Genomic DNA, 16,054 nt, shown 5'->3' with positions numbered 1-16,054 from the left:
AGTCTTCAGCCGCCTTGGCCCTACTCTCTAGAATTCCGTCCCTAGCCTCCTCTACCTCGCCACCTTTAAAACCCTTCTCAAAACCCATCTGTCCGATCATGCTTTTGGTCACCTCTCCCAACTCTCCCATCATTGCTCGGCATCTTTTCCTTCATCCCTTATATCTATTTCATTTATTTTCTTCTCCCCATTCTGCAAAGCGATTTGTTCTATGTTAAAGGTGCTATATAAATGCAAATCGTTTTTTTTCAAATCTGCAGATACTTACTGGTTAGGGTTTGCTCCAAACTCCAATAGTACATCAACAACCTTGACAAGGTCCAGCAATGCAGCTATAAACAGTGGAGTCTGCCCCAAACTATTTATAGTGTCTACTGCAGCACCTGGAAACAAGAAACGGAAATTAGGCCATGCAAAACTAAAGCGGTGATATGCGATTTAATTTCATATACTTGTCAGTTTCGGAGCAATATCATGTACACATTATGTCCAAACGTGCAGGTTACATGATGTATTTGCAACCTTTGATATCAGATGATCATTGTGCAGCTGCACTCACAGCTCCCAATGTTCACTGCCAACAGCCTCCTCGTCCAGTCCACTCACTCCAAAAGGATGCTGCCCATTTTCCAGAGGTGAAAATGGTGCTGAGGAAAACAATGTGAGATATATTCTACAAAATAACAAATGATGCATGAATAAATTACTGGTCCTTATCAGGTGCTGTGTTGATTTTGACAGTGTACATTTTGACAACCCTTGTTTAACAAAGGATGCATACGTTGGTCCCAACCATAAAGGGCAAAAGAGTAACTAGGGAGAGAGTAGGGCCTCTTAAGGATCAACAAGGTCATCTATGTGCGGAACCACAAGAGATGGGTGAGATCCTGAATGAATATTTCACATCGGTATTTACGGTTGAGAAAGGCATGGATGTTAGGGAACTTGGGGAAATAAATAGTGATGTCTTGAGGAGTGTACATATTACAGAGAGGGAGGTGCTGGACATCTTAACGCGCATCAAGGTAGATAAATCTCCGGGACCTGATGAAATGTATCCCAGGACGTTATGGGAGGAAATTGCGGGTCCCCTAGCAAAGATTTTTGAATCATCGACAGCTACAGGTGAGGTGCCTGAAGATTGGAGGGTAGCAAATGTTGTGCCTTTGTTTAAGAAGGGCGGCAGGGAAAAGCCTGGGAACTACAGACCGGTGAGCCTGACATCTGTAGTGGGTAAGTTTTTAGAGGGTATTCTGAGAGACAGGATCTACAGGCATTTGGAGAGGCAGGGACTGATTAGGAACAGTCAGCATGGTTTTGTGAGAGGAAAATCATGTCTCACGAATTTGATTGAGTTTTTCGAAGGGGTAACCAGGAAGATAGATGAGGGCTGTGCAGTAGACGTGGTCTACATGGACTTCAGCAAAGCATTTGACAAGGTACCGCATGGCAGGTTGTTACATAAGGTTAAATCTCACGGGATCCAAGGTGAGGTAGCCAATTGGATACAAAATTGGCTTGATGACAGAAGACAGAGGGTGGTTGTAGAGGGTTGTTTTTCAAACTGGAGGCCTGTGACCAGCGGTGTGCCTCAGGGATCGGTGCTGGGTCCGCTGTTATTTGTTATTTATATTAATGATTTGGATGAGAATTTAGGAGGCATGGTTAGTAAGTTTGCAGATGACACCAAGATTGGTGGCATTGTGGACAGTGAAGAAGGTTATCTAGGATTGCAACGGGATCTTGATAAATTGGGCCAGTGGGCCGATGAATGGCAGATGGAGTTTAATTTAGATAAATGTGAGGTGATGCATTTTGGTAGATCGAATTGGGCCAGGACCTACTCTGTTAATGGTAGGGCGTTGGGGAGAGTCATAGAACAAAGAGATCTAGGAGTACAGGTTCATAACTCCTTGAAAGTGGAGTCACAGGTGGATAGGGTGGTGAAGAAGGCATTCGGCATGCTTGGTTTCATTGGTCAGAACATTGAATACAGGAGTTGGGATGTTTTGTTGAAGTTGTACAGGACATTAGTAAGGCCACACTTGGAATACTGTGTACAGTTCTGGTCACCCTATTATAGAAAGGATATTATTAAACTAGAAAGAGTGCAGAAAAGATTTACTAGGATGCTACCGGGACTTGATGGTTTGACTTATAGGGAGATGTTGGATAGACTGTGACTTTTTTCCCTGGAGAGTAGGAGGTCAAGGGGTGATCTTATAGAAGTCTATAAAATAATGAGGGGCATAGATAAGGTAGATAGTCAAAATCTTTTCCCAAAGGTAGGGGAGTCTATAACAAGGGGGCATAGATTTAAGGTGAGAGGGGAGAGATACAAAAAGGTCCAGAGGGGCAATTTTTTCACTCAAAGGGTGGTGAGTGTCTGGAACGAGCTGCCAGAGGCAGTAGTAGAGGCGGGTACAATTTTGTCTTTTAAAACGCATTTGGACAGTTACATGGGTAAGATGGGTATAGAGGGATATGGGCCAAGTGCAGGCAATTGGGACTAGCTTAGTGGTATAAACTGGGCGACATGGACATGTTGGGCCGAAGGGCCTGTTTCCATGTTGTAAACTTCTATGACTCTATAACTATTTTCTGTGATTTAAACAATCTTTCCGGTAGTCTACATGTACCTTTGCACACTTTTGTTCCCCAACCACTCTTTCCCCTCATTATAAATCCATCTGCAGCAGGGAGGCAGAACACGCAGGTGAAGGATTTATCAATGATCACCATCGATGGTGCTCTGTACTTGACTATTGGAATATACAACTGTATCGGGTGGAACAGTACCTTTCAGCACGGGCTGCATTTGGACATGCTACTGAGGGATGGGCAATAAATGCTGGCCTTGCCAGCGACGCCCACATCCCGTGAACGAATAAAAAAAAAAGTGCAATGTTCTTGTGTAACAGAAACCAACAGTCCAGCATGAGCTCAGAAAACAGCAACTCGAAGATAAGTAAGAACAGTACAGGTTGACTCATGCTCTGATTAACCTCCTGATCACAGTACACTCAGATGGCTGGCTGAGATCAAGAACTCATTGCAAATAAAATCCATAATCTGTGTCAATAATGCAACACTCAGTCTCAGACAGCTGCTTGCTCTGGAAGACTGGCAAGTTTTGGGCAGACAGAAAGGTCGTTTTCACCGAGTTGAAGACTTTCCAGCAGCAGTTGATGTTTGTCTCGGTGCTCCCCCCCCCCTCCCCGGAACAGTCCGTAGAGTCCTGTGTTACAGAGCTGCTCAGGATGGACACTGACAAAAACCACTGCATCTCTCTCTAGACTTCCTTTGCAAACGCACATTCCAGAAAGAAGTGGGTGATGATCTCTTCTCTACCGCAGCCATCTTGAGGACAGGTGTGTATGAAGAATCTGATGGGAAGGGCCCCTCTCACTGTGAGCCAAGCCATGTCTTGGTGTTTGATCGACAGCTCTGGCAATGAGTCTGCCGAATGGCTTTGACAGTCTGCTCGGGGAACCTTCCCACAGGATCCACCATCTCCTTTCCCTGCAGGGCCTCCAGGAAGTTCCCCGCAGACCACTGTCTGATTGATTTGTGATTGATGATGGTGTGGTCTTGAATGGAGCCCTCCACCGCAGAGCCGAGTACAGCTCAACCTGTAAGCTGTCGCTTTTGGGAGTTTTATTTGTCTTCACGTATAGCCCTGTATAAAAGGATTTGCTGATCCTTACTATGCCAGGCTGTGAGGATGTCACTGAGCCGTCTTCCTTCTTCAGGCTGCTGATCACAGATGTTTCTCTGTGCAGCTTCTGGAAGAAGAAGCGCGAGCACTTCTCGCCCTGCTCCACAGAGCAGACTCTGGACCGGAAGATGATCTTTGAGACCTCGGAGGTGAAGAGCGAGGCTTGCTGACCCTTCACCTCTCGGAGTTTCTCCCTGATATCGACTCCTATCGACTGCAGCTGGAGCAGATCCTGCATGCTTTTTTGGAGTTGTGACATTTCCTCTTTCTCTCTGTCTCGCCTTCTGAATGCCTTTGAGGATAAAGAACTTCTTGATGTTGGCCTTGATCGCTTTCCACCCGTGCACGGTGGAGTCAAAGAGGGTTTTCACAGTCCTCCGACCTGTATAATCCCTCCTTAGTTCCATGATGTTCTCCAGGGTCAACGGTCTCATGTTCAGCTTCCATATCCCCCTGCTCAACTTCTGGTCCTCCTGCGGTTAATATTCGGCCAGTAGGAAGCAGTGGTCAGAAAACAACACCAGCTGGAAGTTGGTGGATCTGACGTTGAGCATTGCGGACACAAATAGTAAGTCTGTCCTGGAACGGTCAGACCCGTCTGGCCTGGGCCAGATATATCTCCACGGCACTCCGTCTGCAGGGTTGCTGAAAACGTCGCGAAGCTTTGTGTCGTTCACTTCATTCATCAGGAGTTTGGATGTATCATCCAGTATTCCGTGGGCCCTGCTGGATCGTCCAGCCGCATCGCTGATACAGTTGAACCGTCCAGCGAGAACAACCGGCCTGGAGATCACCAGCAGCATGGGGAGATGTTATTAGACCTACGGCTGCTCGCTCTTGAATGTCAGCGCAAACACACTGATCAGTCGGAGCGGGGCATTCTTATACAGTCTGTTACGAGTAGGCGGCCCACATCTACTATTGATGAACTCTAATGTAACAGCCTACCTTATTATCACAAGCAGTCTGAGAACCAGGACAAGTGAAACACCAGCAGCTGCTCACTATTGTATTGACACTTGAAAATATATAAGAAAACTGTTTTTTTTAAGTTAAATAAAGACGAACCACTCAGACTGTGTCCTCTTCCTCCAGCTCTCTATGAGAGAGAAGGAACGCTCATTTTTTTTTTCAAAAAATATACTTTATTCATAAAATTTGCAGCAGTACATACAATACAGTTCCAATATCACATTCCAAACATACACAATATAGATTATGCAATTTGCAGGTTACATCAAGTACAGTTCAATGAAACACATTGGACATAAATACAGTTTTGTTTTCCAAAAAATATGCTTGTGGTAAGAAGGGCCCTTCCCGTCAGATCTTTCATGCACTCCCGGACTCTCAGCCCCACCGCACACTGTCCCCGAGGAGGCTGCGGTGCAGACGAAACCGTCACCCATCTCCTTCTGGAATGCGCCTTTGCAAGGAAGGTCTGAAGAGAGATGCAGTGGTATCTGTCCAGGTTCGTCCCGAGCAGTTCCGAAACACAGGACTCTGCTCTACGGGCTGTTCCCGGGGACGCACACCGAGACAGACATCAACTGCTGCTGGAAGACCATTAACTCGGTGAAAGACACCCTTTGGTCTGCCCGAAACCTGCTGGTCTTCCAGTGCACGGAGCTGTCCCCGACCGAGTGTTGCAGACTGGCACATTCCAAGGTCCAGGACTACGTGCTCAGGGACGCACTGAAGCTAGGTGCAGCCGCCGCAAAGGCTCTGTGGGGAAAGGCAACCGTTTAGCGCCTTCCCGCCATTGTATACCGAGGGGCTGCAATCAGGGAAAACCCCCCCGGGCAGAATGTAAAATTCAAATTGATGTAATGTACCTGTAATGAATCTGTAATCAATAATCTGTATTGAGTATAATGCAATGAGACACCCCAGAGTGTCATGAACTGTAATTATGTCCAATGTGTTCATTGAACTGTACTTGATTTAACCTGCAAATTGTATAATCTGTATTGTGTACATTTGGAATGTGATATGACAACTGTATTGTATGTTTTGCTACAAATTTTATGAATAAAGTATATTTTTTGAAAAAAAAGTCTGAGAATCAGGACAAGTATTTTTTTCAAAAAATATACTTTATTCATAAAATTTGCAGCAGTACATACAATACAGTTGTCATATCACATTCCAAACGTACACAATATAGATTATGCAATTTGCAGGTTACATCAAGTACAGTTCAATGAAACACATTGGACATAATTGCAGTTCATGACACTCTGGGGTGCCTCATTGCATCACAATCAATACAGGTGATTCATTTCAGATACATTACAGATTTATTACGGGTACATTACATCAATTTGAATTTTACATTCTGCCCGAGGGGGTTTTTCCCTGATTGCAGCCACTCGGTATACAATGACGGGAAGGCTCTAAACGGTTGCCTTTCCCCACAGAGCCTTTGCAGCGGCTGCACCCATCCTCAGTGCGTCCCTAAGCACGTAGTCCTGGACCTTGGAATGTGCCAGTCTGCAACACTCGGTCGAGGACAGCTCCTTGTACTGAAAGACCAGCAAGTTTCGGGCAGACCAAAGGGCGTCTTTCACCGAGTTGACGGTCTTCCAGCAGCAGCTGATGTCCGTCTCAGTGTGCGTCACCGGGAACAGCCCGTAGAGCACAGAAACCTGTGTTACGGAACTGCTCGGGACGAACCTGGACAGATACCACTGCATCTCTCTCCAGACCTTCTTTGCAAAGGCACATTCCAGAAGGAGATAGGTGACGGTCTCGTCTCCACCGCAGCCTCCTCGGGGACAGCCCGCGGTGGCGCTGAGAGTCCGGGAGTGCATGAAAGATCTGACGGGAAGGGCCCTTCTCAACACCAGCCAAGCTAGGTCTTGGTGCTTCTTTGAAAGCTCTGGCGATGAGGCGTTCTGCAAAATGACATTGACAGTCTGCTCGGGGAACCAACCGACAGGATCCACCATCTCCTTTTCCCGCAGGGTCTCGAGGACGTTACGTGCGGACCACTTGCTGATCGCCTTGTGGTCAAAGGTGTTTTTCTGCACAAACTTTTCCACGAAGGACAGGTGAGGCAGAACTGTCCAACTGGACGGAGCGTTCCGTGTCAGCGTGGCCAGGCCCATCCTTCTCAACACCGGGGACAGGTAGAACCTCAGCACGTAGTGACACTTTGTGTTTGCGTACCGAGGGTCTATGCACAGCTTGATGCAGCCGCACACAAAGGTGGCCATCAGGATGAGGGCCACATTGGGCACGCCTTTCCCCCCTTTCTCTGGAGATTTGTACATCGTGACCCTGCGGACACGGTCCATTTTTGATCTCCAGACAAAGCGGAAGATGGCTCGGGTGACTGTCGCGGCGCGCGAGCGAGGTATGGGCCAGACCTGCGCCACGTACAGCAACACCGAGAGCACCTCGCACCTGATGACCTGGTTCTTGCCCACGATCGAGAGGGATCGTCGATCCCACAGTCCCAGTTTCTGCTTAACCTTGGAAATACGCTCCTTCCAGTTCTTGGTGCACGCCCCGGCCCCCCCCCGAACCAGATCCCCAGCACCTTCAGGTAGTCCGACCTGACGGTGAAGGGGACAAAGGATCGGTCGGTCCAGTTCCCAAAGAACATGGCCTCACTCTTGCTACGATTTACCCTGGCCCCCGAGGCCAATTCGAACTGGTCGCAGATGCTCATCAATCTGCGGACTGACAGCTGATCCAAGCAAAAGACAAGTGAAACACCAGCAGCTTCTCACTATCATATACACAAACACTTCAAAATATATAAGTCTGTTTTTGTAAAGTTCAAGACTAACCACTCAGACTGTGTCCTCTTCCTCCAGCTCTCTATGAGAGAGAAGGAACACTCATCAATGGTAGAGTGCAGCTGCCAAAAGCAGCACTCACTACCTGCTTCCTGCTCAGAAGAGAACACTGTAAATCCTCCTCGTGGTTAGTGAGACCAAACACTCCAGAAACACATTTCTCTAGAAAAAAACTATAGAAATGATCCCTAAAAGTATAGTCTTAAAAAAATACAAGCACAAGCTCAGGTGGCAATACCAGGGATACACATCACAGTCATAGGCATGATCTCTAAATTATAGTTTTCTTTACTTATGTATTTGCCTATTATTCAATCAACGACTGTATTCCAAAATAAATATACCAAAAAAGGATTCTTTTTTTCACATGTAACATTGGAACCATCAGATCAGTGAGCTCTAATTTTCATAACACAGTCAATTCACCAATCAAAAGCTACGAAATGTGTCACTGACAACCAGCAGGCAGTGTCACGTGACATATCCTTTTCATATTCACCAATCAGTGTGACACTGTACGTCATCTAAATAAGTCAGTCAAATATTAACCAGGAAGTGTTACTGGATAGTCCCCAAGGGTTAGGTTGGTAAAAATACACTGAAGTCCACATTTTGGGAATTATTTTTAGCTCAAAATAAACTTTTTTCATAAAATTTAAAGATACACACAGTTCAATGTAAAAAGACACACTTTCAAGCAACGTAGTTCAAACCAATACAATACAGATCGTACACAGTACATATCTTCTAATACATACTGTACAATGCAAAGTGGAGTGGCCTTACACGGTGCCCTTTCCCCATAGAGCCTTTGCGTAGGCCACGCTTCGCTTCAGTGCGTCCCACAGCACGTACTCACGGACCTTGGTGTGTTCCAGTCGGCAACACTCGGTCATGGACAGCTCCTTCAGCTGGAAGACCAACAGGTTTCGGGCGGACCAAAGGGCCTCCTTCACCGAGTTGATGGTCTTCCAGCAGCAGTTGATATCTGTCTCGGTGTCCCCCCCGGGGAACAGCCTGTAGAGCACGGTGTCCTGTGTTACCGAACTGGGACAGATACCAACGCATCTCTTTCCACAACTTCTGTGCGTAGGGGCAGTCCATCAGGTGGTGGACGACAGTCTCGTCCCCGTCCGCAGCCTCAAGGGCAGCTCGCGGTGGCACTGAGATTCCGTAAGTGTTGGAAAGACCACGCTGGGAGGGCCCTTCTCATCACCGTCCAGGCTACATCCTGGTGTCTGTTGGTCAGTTCTGGTGACGAGACTTTCTGCCAAATGGCATTGACCGTCTGGTTGGGGAAGAAACTGATCAAGTCGACCCTCTCAGTTCTTTGAAGGACTCTGAGAATGTTTCGTGTCAACCACTGTCTGATGGCCTTGTGATTGTAGGGGTCCCTCCTCAGGAACTTTTCCACCTGGGTCAGGTGGGGGTGGACGGTCCAGCTGGGAGGAATGTCCTGCGCCTGCTCAGCCAGCGTGGCCAGACCTAGCCTTCTCAGTGTGTTGGACAGGTAGAAACTCAGCATGTAGTGACATTTGGTGTTTGAGTACTTTGACTCTACACATACCCTGAGGCACCACACACAAAGGTGGCCATCAAGATCAGAGCGGCATTGGGGACGCTCTTCCCCCCTTTGTCTGGGGTCTTGTACATGGTGGTCTTGCGGATGCGTTTTACCTTGGACCTCCGCACAAAGTGGAAGATAGCTCGGGTGACTGTGACGGCGGAGCGGCGGGGAATGGGCCGGACCTTGGCCACTTAGAGCAACACCACGATTACCTCACACTTTATCACCAGGTTCCTGCTAGTTATGGAGAGGGATCGCCCCAACCTCATACCAAGCTTCTGTTTGGCCTTGGCAATCTGCTCCTCCCAGTTCTTTGTGCAGGCCGGGGGCCCCCTGAATCAGATCCCCAGCACTTTCAGGTAGTTGGACCTGACGGTAAAGGGGACAAAGGATCGGGTCTCCCAAAGAACATGGACTCACTTTTATTTTGGTTCACTCTGGCCCCCAAGGCCAGCTTGAAACGGTCGCAGATGTCCATCAGTGTGTGGACTGACTGCTGGTCGGAGCAGAAAACGGTGATGTCGTTCACGTACAGGGAGGCCTTAATCTGAGAGCCTCCACTGCCTGGGATCGTCACCCCGCTGATATCTGCGACCTTCCTGATGGGCACGGCAAACGGCTCGATACAACATACGAACAAGACGGCGGAGAGAGGACAGCCCTGCCTGACTCCAGATCTGATCGGAGAGCTCTATGACTCCCACCCGTTGATTAGGACTGCGTTACGGATGTCCGTGTAGAGCAGTCGGATCCAATTGCTGATTCCATCCCCAAAAACCATTTTGGAGAGCACGTGTGTGATATTCTGTCAAAGGCCTTCTCCTGGTCCAGGCTGATGAGGCGGGCGTTTACCCCCCTGTCCTGCACGTAGACAATTGTATCCCTGTGCAGCACAAGGCTATCAGAGATCTTCCTGCCGGGTATAGTGCAGGTCTGATCCAGGTGGATCACCCTCTCCAGAACAGACTTGACAATGGCCTTGGACAGAATCTTGTAGGTGACATTTAGCAAGGAAATGGGTCGCCAATTTCTGATTTCTTCCCTCTCCCCCTTCCGCTTGTAGATGACAGTGATAATGCCTATCCTCATGGACTCTCACATGCTGCCTGCCAGAAGCATACTCCCGTACACTTCCAGTAGGTCTGGGCCTATCCAGTCCCACAGAGCCGAGTACAACTCAACTGGTAAGCCATCGCTTCGGGGAGTTCTACTCTTCTCGAACGCCTTTGTCAGCTCGTCCAAGGTCCAAGGCTCTCCCCCTCGGTGTTCTCTAAAACATCTGTCATAGGACAGGAAGAACTGGGAGTCTGTGCTGTCTGTGGGCTTCGCGTCATACAGCCCGGCATATAAGGATTTGTTGATCCTCAGTATGTTGGCCTGTGAAGACGTCAGCGAGCCGTCTTCCTCTTTCAGACTACTGATCACAGATGTTTCTCTGTGTAGCTTCTGGAAGAAGAAGCGCGAGCACTTCTCGCCCTGCTCCACGGTGCGGACTCTGGACCGGAAGTTCATCTTTGAGACCTCGGAGATGAAGAGTGAGGCTTGCTGACCCTTCACCTCTCGGAGTTCCTCCCTGACATCGACCCCCATCGGCTGCAGCTGGAGAAAATCCTGCATGCTTTTTTGGAGTTGTGACACTTCCCTCTCTCTCGCCTTCTGAACATCTTTGAGGGTAAAGAACCTCTTGATGTTGGCCTTGATCGCTTCCCACCCGTGCACCGTGGAGTCAAAGAGGGGTTTCACGGTCCTCCAACCTGTGTAATCACTCCTTAGATCCTCGATGTTCTCCGGGGTGAACAGTCTCATATTCAGCTTCCATATGCTCCTGCTCAACTTCTGGTCCGCCTGTGGTTAATAGTCGGCCAGTAGGGGGCAGTGATCAGAGAAGAACACCAGCTGGACGTCCGTGGATCTGACCTCAAGTAAGACTATCCTGGAACGGTCAGACCCCTGGCCTGGACCGGGTGTATCTCTGCGGCATTCTGTCTGCAGGGTTGCTGAAAACGTCGCGAAGCTTTGCGTCTTTCACCACTTCCATCAGGAGTTTGGATGTATTGTCCAGTATTCCGTTGGTCCTGCTGGAGTATCCAGCCGCATCGATGATGCAGTTGAAGTGTCCGGCAAGAACGACCGGCCTGAAGGTCGGCAGTAGCATCAGGAGATGCATGAAGACCTCCAGCCACTCGGTCTTGAATGTCAGCGGGTACACAATGATCAGTCGGAGTGGAGCATTCTTCTACAGAATGTCGACTACGAGTAGGCGGCCCCCAATTTCTATTGATGAACGGTAATGTAACAGCCTGACAATTTTTTTTCAAAAAAATATACTTTATTCATAAAATTTGCAACAATACATACAATACAGTTGTCATATCACATGTCAAATGTACACAGTGCAGATTATACAATTTGCAGGTTACATCAAGTACAGTTCAAATATGATTCTAACAATACAGTTACACATCGTACATAATTGAAGTTCATGACACTCTAGGGTGCCTCATTGCATTACAATCAATACAGATTATTGATTACAGGTACATTACATTTCATGACATCAATTTGAATTTTACATTCTGCCCGAGGGGGTTTTTCCCTGATTGCAGCCACTCGGAATACAATGGTGGGAAGGCTCTAAACGGTAGCCTTTCCCCACAGAGCCTTTGCGGCGGCTGCACCTAGCTTCAGTGCGTCCCTGAGCACGTAGTCCTGGACCTTGGAATGTGCCAGTCTGCAACATTCGGTCGAGGATGGCTCCTTGCACTAGAAGACCAGCAAGTTTCAGGCAGACCAAAGGGCGTCTTTTACTGAGTTGTAGGTCTTCCAACAGCAGTTGATGTCAGATTTTTTTTTCAAACCAGCCTGCCAATTACTATTGATGAACGCTATCATAAGCAGGGGAGAGACCTTGATCACGAAGGAGGACGGACAATCAATCGGACCTTTTAGAGCCAACCTTAGATCTGAGCTAACCAGAACGCCGGCTTTGATCTTATGTGCTTGCGAAGTGCTCACTTTGCAGCGATAGGTCGTTTTGTGTGCTGGCTATGCCCCTACATTCGCATAGGGGCTCCATCAATACTGCAATGGCAGTGAAGGGCAACCAGGGACTCGGCCATGGTGTGCGAAACACCGTCAGGGTGACGGTGAAGACAGTTGAAAGCGTTACGCCGATGGATCGTGCGTTTTTTGTGAAACAAGTTTTGTTGCACAGTTGTGGATTCAAAGCAACAGACATCTTCTGCCTACAGGATTTCCCTCGAAGCGGATATTTCGATGTCACTTTCAAGACCATTGCTGGATGCCAAAAGTTTCTTCAGGTGTTCAAGGAGAAGGGGAGCGAAGGACCGCTGGCGATTCTCACTGGGGAGCCGCTCTTCACCCTCCCAACGCAGAGGAATTGGAAGCTGATTGTACACATGTACAACCCACACGTCCCGGTCATCAATGTGCTGACCTTCCTCGCCAGATACGTCAACGGGGCGGAGAACAGCGTTGACACCAACGGCAATTTCGGGATCTGGACCAATAAGAGAGAGATCACAGCAACGTTGAGAGTGGACGCCCATGGCAACATCCTCCACCCCCCCTCCAGCTTTGCCATTGGAGGAAGTCGAGGGTACATCATTTACGTGGGGCAACCCAGAGTCTGTCGCACCTGCGGCAAATCCGGCCTCATGGCGGCCTCCGGCACTGCAACTGTCTGCAAGAACTGCAAGCAGGAAGGGCACCAGAGTAAGGAATGCAAGGAGAGCAAGCGCTGCAACCTGTGCGGGGAGGAAGGCCATCTCTACAGGGCCTGCCCCAAACGCAGCTTCAGCTACGCCCAGGCGGCCAAGAGCAACACAACGGAGGAGGAGGGGGCAACAAGCAAGGCTGCCCCAAAGAAGGCCAAGAACCCTCGCCCTGCTGCGACCCCCCCCGAAAAGACCCTGACCCAGGAAGACAAGGAGTGAGGAAGGAGTCAGGCTGGAAACTGCCAGACCTCGACATCCAACTCCGAGCCTCCCCACCAGACGACAGAGTCCATGGACGAGGAGGCAGCAGAGGGAGAATGGCAGCTTGTCAACAAAAAAAACAGGAAAAGAAAGCCAGAGGAAAAGAAACGAGCCCCTACTGACACTGCAACCAGGGGGTAAAAGAGCGCTCGAGTCGCAGTCGGACTGCAGCGACTACCCCGCGTCTGACGAGGAGGGACGACAGAAGCAAGGCAGCCAGGTTTCACATCGAAAGCGTAAAAATACACAAGGCGACAGCGACGGGATCAACAGCCCCCATCTCCAGAACACTGGAAGTGACAACGCCTCCAGCACCCTCCAGCTCCGGAATGCCGGGAGCAGTGAAGTGCCCAGCGCATACAAGCTCCGGGAAACCGGGAGCAGCAACAACGAGGAGCCCCAGCCGATCGAGGATCGCACGGGCCCTCCCCCTGACACCAAGCCGCCGATGTCACCCAGGCGGAACTACGACCCCCTCTCTGAGGCAGAACAGGACTCGTACCTTAACTCAGGGAACGTGGAACACTTTGCAAAGATCACCTGCATGCAGAGACACGGCCAAGAGCTGGAAACAGCAAACGGACTGTTGGGTGAGACTTTAAACTGTTGTTAAAATGGGTCTGAAAGTCGCATCCATTAACGTGCGTAGCGTTAAATGCACTACACGATGTGTGTCGACCCTTGGACTACCTGGCCAAGGTCAAGAGCGACCTGCTGTTCTTGCAGGAGTGTGCACCTCAGCAATTACCGGCAATGGTCGCAGCGGTGGGCCCACGGGCCGTCGGTCTGGTCGGGAGGCAATGACAGCCGTGCCTCTAGCCTGGGGATTCTGCTGCGGGGAGGCAACTTCTCGTAGCAGACATAATGTACAAAAACACTCCGCTCCAGCTGATTAACATGTACGCCCCGACTCTAAACAGCGAACGGCTGGCCGTCTTCCAGCAGCTCCCACTGCTGCTGGCCACGTCCAAGTCGGTCATTCTCAGCGGGGACTTCAACTGCATCATCGATGCGGCTGGACGATCCGACAGAGCCGACAACAAACTGGACACAACATCCAAACTCCTAATGGAAGCGGTGAAAGACGCCAAGCTGTGCGACGTCTTCAGCAACCCTGCAGATGGAGCGGCGCGTCAGTACACCTGGTCCAGACCAGACGGGTCCATCCATTCCAGGATAGACTTCCCATTTGTGTCCCCGAAGCTCAAGGTCAGATCCACCAAAGTCACACTGGTGTTCTTCTCTGACCACTGCCTCCTCCTGGCCGACTGTCACCTACAGGACAATCAGAGAGTGGGCAGGGGCACATGGAAGCTGAACGTGAAACTGTTGACCCGGGAAACAATGAGGAACTGAAGAGGGATTACAAAGGTTGGAGAACCGTAAAGCCCCTCTTTGACTCCCCAATGCACTGGTGGGAAGCCATCAAGGCGAACATCAAGAGGTTCTTCATCCTCAAAGGTGTTCAGAAGGCGAGAGAGAGGCAGAGGGAAACATCCCGACTCCAGAAAAGCATGCAGAATCTTCTCCTGCTGCAGTCGATGGGGATCGATGTCGGGGAGGAACTCAGAGAGGTGAAGGACCAGCAAGCCTCGCTCTTTGCCTCCGAGGCCTCCAAGATCATTTTCCGGTCCAGAGTCCGCTCCGTGGAGCAGGACGAGACTTGTTTGCGTTTCTTCTTCCAAAAGGTGCACAGAGAGAGCTCTGTGATCAGCAGCCTGAAGGAAGAGGACGGCTCGGTCACATCCTCGCAGCCCGACATAATGAGGATCTGCAAATCCTTTTATGCCGGACTGTACGACGCGAAGCCCACAGACAGCGCGGCCTCCCAGTCCTTCTTGTTGTCTATCACGGAGGTTTTAGACGACAGCAAGCAGGAGAGTCTGGATCAACAGCAAACTCTGGACGAACTGACAAAGGCCGTCCGTTCCTTTGAGAAGAGTAGAAGTCCCGGAAGTGACGACTTACCAGTGGAGTTGTACTCGGCTCTGTGGGACTGGATAGGCCCAGACCTGCTGGAAGTGTACGGGATTTTGCTTCTGGCAGGCAGCATGTCAGACTCCATGCGGAAATGCATCATCACCCTCATCTATAAGCGGAAGGATGTAAGGAATCTTACAACACCAGGTTATAGTCCAACTATAACCTGGTGTTGTAAGATTCCTTACATTTGTCCACCCCAGTCCATCACCGGCATCTCCACATCATAAGCGGAAGGGGGAGAGGGAAGAAATCAAAAATTGGCGACCCATCTCACTACTTAACGTGGACTACAAAATTCTGTCCAAGGTCATCGCCAATCGGGTCAAGTCAGCCCTGGAGGTGGTAATTTACCCCGATCAGATCTGTGCCATGCCCAGCAGGAAGATCTCTGATAGCCTGGCGCTACTCAGGGATACGATCGCCTACGTACAGGACAGGGGGGTGAATACCTGCCTGATCAGCCTGGACCAGGAGAAGGCCTTTGACAGAATATCCCACACGTACATGATGGACGTGCTCTCCAAAATGGTGTTTAGGGAGGGAATCCTCAATTGGATCCAACTGGTCCACACAAACATCAGTAGCGCCGTTTCAATCCACGGGTGGGAATCAGAATGCTTCCCGATTAAAGATGGAGCCAGGCAGGGCTGTCCTCTCTCCTCCGTCTTGTTCGTGTGCTGCATCGAACCCTTTGCCGAGTCCATCAGGAGAGATGCGGGCATAAGAGGGCTGACGATCCCAGGCAGCGGAGGCACTCAGGTCAAGGCCTCCCTGTACATGGACGACGTCGCCGTCTTTTGCTCGGATCAGCTGTCGGTCCGCAGATTGATGAGCATCTGCGACCAGTTCGAACTGGCCTCAGGGGCCAGGGTAAATCGCACCATGAGCGAGGCCATGTTCTTTGGGAACTGGACCGACTGATCCTTTGTCTGCTTCACCGTCAGGTCGGATTACCTGAAGGTGGTGGGGATCTGGTTCGGGG

The 16,054-nt window shown here is 49.8% G+C and overlaps 1 non-coding gene across 1 annotated transcript; it reads right to left on the bottom strand.

Moving 5' to 3' along the window:
• Positions 1-7,513: 7,513 nt before the first annotated feature.
• On the bottom strand, positions 7,514-7,728 carry LOC137299301 (small nucleolar RNA U3). The gene has a single exon (XR_010957873.1). It is a non-coding gene; the product is annotated as a small nucleolar RNA U3 (small nucleolar RNA).
• Between the last annotated feature and the right edge of the window lie 8,326 nt (positions 7,729-16,054).

The sequence above is a fragment of the Heptranchias perlo genome, chromosome 28, assembly GCF_035084215.1.
Source record: "Heptranchias perlo isolate sHepPer1 chromosome 28, sHepPer1.hap1, whole genome shotgun sequence".
Lineage (NCBI taxonomy): Eukaryota > Metazoa > Chordata > Chondrichthyes > Hexanchiformes > Hexanchidae > Heptranchias > Heptranchias perlo.
Note: the sequence above shows the minus strand (reverse complement) of the source record. Positions and strands in the feature narration are given on the sequence as shown.